Raw genomic sequence first — 6,398 nt, 5'->3', positions numbered from 1 at the left:
ATAATGCATAATATAAAACCACATGATAACTATATGCAGTTTTTGTGCTAGAGAAAATGAAAATTGACAAGCAAAAAAAAAAAAATTTGGAAAAATGATGACGGTTGGAAGGTCGGGTAGTCGGGTATAGTGCTGCACCAAAAGTCTCCCTGTGACTGTTTAGTTGTAAGCAGGTTGCTGCAGTCGCCAGTAGTTTGCATGGAAGGCGCCGACTTGTCTGCAAACACTCTCTAACAGTTCAAAAGGTAGTGAAACTGAAAGGTGCTGAGAAACAAAGACCATTTATATTTAAAGTAAACATTATGCTTCTTGAAATATGTTGATTGCAGCAGTAAAGCAGGCCATTTAATCTGAAGGTTTCAGGGTTTTTGCAGGTTTTGTCTCAAGTGTTTGCAGAAAAGATACCATCGTCTATGCATCGTCTAACGGCATCCACTGCAACCTGCTAGAGATCAAAGTAATCGTAAGGACGTTTTTAGTGTTGCAATATTTTTGGGGTGTTTTCATATGATGAACAACATCCAGCAATGGCTCACCAACCAGTCCAGGAGTATTCAGTACCCCACCCCTTTCTAGGCCTGCACGACTGAGGCCCAACATTCAAATTTGGGTTGGCATCAAGCACGATTTTGTCACGGCACACTGAGAGGACTCAAACTCAGAACTTACCACGATCGGTTTTACAAGATTTAACAAGGAAACTCAAGAATATTTTATGATCCCAATGGATCCGGCTGCAGACAGGCTAAATACACAAACAGTGGTTTCCAACTTTCTTTATTCAGCTTCAGCTCTGAATAAAGAAATGCCAGGGTTTTTTTATATTTAAAATCTCTTTATCGCGTCCTCGTCAAGTCTTCCCAGCTCCCAGCAGCAGAGTCAGGGGCTGAACAGCTCTGAAAATGTGAGAAGAGAAATTCAGTCAGAGTTCACATTTTCAGTTCCTCCCCTGAGGGACCGCTTCACTAGCTTCTGTGCTCTTCATCACCGGCTGATTATCGCAGTCTGCTCAGTTCGTCACCCAGATGTCCAGAGGTCAGAAGCTAAACACACAAATGAAAGAAAAATAACTGTAATGTGAACATAAACTCTAATTTTATGACCCATGTAAACGGTAAATCACATTTACACAGCTTCCTCCTCCCTGCCACTTTATCTTTCAAAATATGTCCTGCATGTATCACCATCACATCACTGTGATAAACAGCATGCAGGGAATGCAAACAAACCATTAATCTCCTTCTGCCAACAGAAAAACAACCCACACCGCAAACATTTCCTAAATAACCAACTCCTGCTTATTTACACTGCACTATTAAGGCTGCGAGGATGATGCAAACAATGAGACAGCGGTGTGTTTGCTTTAAAAAGGAACTGGAGGCAAAACTGTTTATGAATATTTTACTGTGGAGAGCGGAGAGCGACAAAGAGGACGTCTGGAGTCAGCTTTTGATAGTTTTTAAACGGCCCTGTGTGTGTTTGTGCGGCGTATGAGTAAATAACTGGAAATAGCTGCGGCACTTTGTCTCCCTCGCTCTCTCTGAATACCTGCTGCCAAAGTACACAAGAGGAAATAATAAATAGAAATGCGAAAAGAGAACATCTGGTGGGAACAGTTAAAAAAAAAAACACATGAAAAATTATGATTATACTCAGGGAAAATACACCTTACAATAAACGCATGTGTTTTCCTTTGTTAAAATGCATTGGATATTTCTCTCCGAGTTATGACGCTGAAATCTGTCTCCCACACACAGAGCGAGCATTTGTTTTTTGGAAAGTGACCAATGCAGACATGAAAAGCAATCAGATGTGATTGTGTTGGTAATTGGAGAGGAGTTCTGTGTGGCTCCGTAGCAGAACATGGTTGATTGTGTTTGAATAGTTGCTGATTGACTGTAGCTCTGCTGCAGCCAAGCTGTGCACACTATGTGTCCAATAGTTTTCTTTTTCTTTTTAAAAAAAAGGAACTTGAAAATTGCTTCGTAAACTAAGGAGTTAACCATTTATTCCCCGTGCAATCATATTGCTCCTTAGGTCACAAATTCAGCCTGACTGCTGGACTGAAATAACTCTGGTGAAGAGTCGCCACTGGAAAGAAATGTGCAAGGATGGGTTTTGTAATGAAAAATGAACAAGCTGGGTGAGGCAAAGCACCGTGCTGTGTGGGAAATAACACAGAAGTATTCAAAAGTGCTACTCTTGTGGAGAGGTAATTATTGTCTTTCATAAAAATAATATTCTTAGAAATACGAGTCATTTTTGGGATTGTACATGCCACATTTCTGGAAGTTTCCTGAACAATAAATAATCTCACATGCAATAATATCACATAATCTCAATCAAATTGTAGCTCCACAGCTTAGCAGTCAGATTAAAAGAGTTTAGACTGGGTATGTCTGAAGACAACTACACAAAAGAGGAGTGTAAAAGCAGGTAAACACTGTGAAATCTCAGATTAAAGACGACCACGATGGAAGAATCACAGTAAAATCTTCGGTCACAGTTACAGAGACACAAAGTGGGTGTTATAATAATATTGTAACCAATGAAAGCCTGGGACAAAATTATGTTGTACCAGAAATTTTGTGTGACTCACAACACTTCATCCTACATCTGCATCATCATCACATCGAGAAAGAATAAATAAAGTGGGAAAAAAAGTGGAGGAATTGTAGATCTGCCTTCAAGTCCAGCAGAAACCTCTGGTGAACTCAAGCTGTCTCAATAAAAAAGGAGAGCCCTCACATACTGTATATAAAAGATGGGCAGAGCTTCCAGAGGCCTGCGCTATGAAGCACGATTGAGTCTTATCCAGATAACTTCATGGTTAGGCTACAAACCTATGCTGCAAAGCTAAGATATCTAAGATATCAGCATGTATGAAATCTGCTCTTCAGAAAAAATCATCACCATTCCTGGAAGAGCCCTCAGACCTCTGTGTGCAGGTAGCGGGAGGTTTATCAGTAATAAAGAGATTCTGAGTTCCTTGAATTTTCCCCTGCTGATACAAACACTTTTACTAAAACTATTTTTCTATAAGCAAACATGACATCTATGCTGCTGACCTTATATCAAATTTGCACATAGACTAACCTTAGGTTTGAATTCTGTTGTTACATGTGAAACATCACTGAGGCTGTTAAATATTAATTTAATGGAATACTCAATGATAACCCATCCATTCATTTCATTAAATGATACAGTTGTAATACTGTTAACTCGTAACCAGCTTTGTGCGTCCTCTTATTCTGATCAATGTTGGAGTAAGTGAATCCAGATAACAGGAAGACATCCTGGGTATGTTGAACTTATTTCATAGTATGGGCAAAGGTCTTAAAAGTGCAATCAATGTTGTCTTAAACATGCATTCCTAATAACAGCCAGCAGGTGGCAGCAATTCTGGTTGCAAAATAAAACAGACATTTTGTTCAATGGCTGGAAATTGTACAAAGCATTTTGTAGAGGAGATCAAAATGGCAAATGTTTCCTTTCGTTGAAAGAGATCCTTCCGTTGTTTCTGACATCAGTTTCAAACAGCTCGTTCAGTTGTAACCTCACCAGTTGCTGTTTGGTTGGTTTTGGTAAAATGTAAGATAAATCGAGCGGAGACGGTTCATTTACCTCAGTAAAGAAACATAACTAAAAAATTATGCATCATAATAAAATCATATGTTCAATTTGAAATAACTTTTTTTCTGAAATTAAATCCACTGAAGTCTATTTTCAGTATCCCAAAAACAATTTATGTTTATTTTTCATAGACTGTTACAAATATCACCTTCTATGGTTGTAACTGTACCCAGCAAGACAAAGGTCTGTGTTTACAGCACAGCAGGGCATCGCTGTGGTCTCCTTTCCCTTTCAGTGATGATCTGCCCTCTATCTTTTTTCTCCTCTCCCCGTTTCTGCTATTGTCTGTGTTCCTCCATGGAGCCATGACTGTGACTGGTCTCACCTGGCTCGCTGGTTTGCACACCTGCACTCAATCTTTAATCAGTCTCCCTCTGCATTTAATCCTTCACCCATCCATCCAATTTTGCCAGATTGCTCTGCTGGCTAAGTAGAGTTACCATGCAGGGTCGCTAGTATTTGCACTGTAATCTTTCTGGAGAGTTTAACTAAGACCAGAGCTTTTCCCTCTGGACATAACTGTGGGTTTTCTCCCTTTACTCTGACCTTCTCATGTATGCCACCAGCCACCCTGCCTCCATTCCCTCTGCCTGCTCCCTGTCCTCACTATCTCTCTCCTTTAGTCATTTCATGTTTCTATACTTCTCTGCTTCAGTTCGCCACTCCAGCCCTGTAACGTTAACAGAAATGGCAACGGTGACAGCACCCGTTAGTTGCTATGCTCCTTATTTTGAAACATCAGTGATTGTGTTTTAGACTCAGCTGTTGTTGCTGATGTTTCCATATTTGGCAGGATGGAGCAGTAACTTATCTTTTAGCGTTAGCAAGCCTGGTTAGCAACCTGCATTGTGCAACACGTGGCAAAAACAACAGATTTATTTGCACAGCCTGTACCTGTAACATTCCTAACTAAAGCAGGCACATCCCTAGCCTCAGGCTTCAACCAAACCAAATGGTTTTGTAATTTGTCAGTTGTTATGAATCAGCTACAGAGACGGATCAGGCTATTAAAAAAAATCTTAATTTCATGCCAAGAATTGGACGCTTTAATGTGGGACTCTGAGGAAATACTTAAAATACTTTTCAAGCCACCCTCTAACTAGAGAAGCTGCAGTTGTTTGACTTCATTTTTCAGCCAAGAAGATTGCCACTTGGTTTACAAGAAAACCGATGTCATCGACCACTTTGGGGAGGTGACTGTCTAGACATCTGTGGACTTTTCTTTGAAATAACTGAAAGATAAGTAGTTTTGATTGGAGCAGGAATCTTCAGGAGGGCTCTCATCTGAGTCATATTTGGGGTCTGCCTCTTCAGCATGACACCAAAGAGGAGGTAGTCCAGTAACTGACAAAAAGACCACTGAATGGTCTGTATTTGTATAGCGCTTTACTTGGTCCTAAGGACCCCAAAGCACTTTACACTATACACAATCATCCACACACACATTGGTGATGGCAGCTACATTGTAGCCACAGCCGCCCTGGGGCGCACTGACAGAGGCGAGGCTGCCGGACACTGGCGCCACCGGGCCCTCTGACCACCACTAGTAGGCAACAGGTGAAGTGTCTTGCCCAAGGACACAACGACCGAGACTGTCGGAGCCGGGGCTCAAACCGGCAACCTTCCGATTACAAGACGAACGCCCAACTCTTGAGCCACGATCGCCCCTGAAAGCAGTGAAGAGCTGGTTTAAAATAAGTGAAGGACGGTATAAAGGGTTCAGTCAGGCAGCTCTGAGGGTTGTGGTAGTTCTTTCTAGATTAAGTTTTCCTGGGCTTTTGAAATATTTTCATATTCTTGAGGCTAAAGTCAAAGAGACTTTATTTATCCCCAAGGGGCAATTCAGATAGATGACACCTTGCCGACCATAGATACAATACAAAAACATCACATTGGGGAGACAGGTCAGGCTAGCCTCGACTGGCCGGTCGACCACACGAGCAGCGACCCCGAACGGAAACCATAGAAAATGCACAGCATGAGGAAAGACGAGGAGAAAAAAAAGAACTCCCCCCAGACTGAGCTTCAGCAGGGAGATCAGTTTGAGAACAGAAAAAAAACACCTCAGCACATGAATCATCACATCTCACAACATAGAAGACATAAGCTTCGAAGGCGTTTGGAGGGGTTGGGGGGGTGAGTGCAAGTATGTGTCAGTGTACATGCGTATGTGTGCGTGTGTGTGTTAAATTGCTGTGATGTGACACAACAGATGTGGGACATCAAAGGGAGGGTCACTGGTTTGCATCCAAAGCCCAGCTGCTCTCAGGAAAGACACAGACTGGCTTCCATTGCTGGGGAACACCCAGGTGTGCTTATATGCTGAGCACATAAATGAAAATCATTTTCTATTGTGTGCAACATAAACCTGCTCACTAAATACATATAGGTAAACAATGTCTTGTTCAATGATGTTAAAACAAACCCCTTAATTCAAATTCAGGAAGCATTTGCTCATTTTTTGCAGCAAAGTCTTCAGCTCTGACTCAGACTGGAATGCATCCAGCTCTGCTTGAAAATAGACTTGCACGGGACTGATCCTCAAACAGAACAAGACAGCAATAAAGACCTCCCCTGCAGCCTTGAATTTGATTTGTTTTGGTGCTGTTGTGGGGAAAAGTCAGCTTCATAGCATTATGTGAGTGCTTTATTCTGAAGAGAGAAATCAACATCATCATCTCTGTTTTGAACTCACAAATATCAGAATGGAAGTCACGCAGGCAGACTAGACTCAATATTCCAACCTCCAGCTCAGTGAGATTTCT

This window comes from Simochromis diagramma, unplaced genomic scaffold (genome assembly GCF_900408965.1).
Source record: "Simochromis diagramma unplaced genomic scaffold, fSimDia1.1 OVJJ01000361.1, whole genome shotgun sequence".
NCBI classification, from domain to species: Eukaryota; Metazoa; Chordata; class Actinopteri; order Cichliformes; family Cichlidae; genus Simochromis; species Simochromis diagramma.
Note: the sequence above shows the minus strand (reverse complement) of the source record.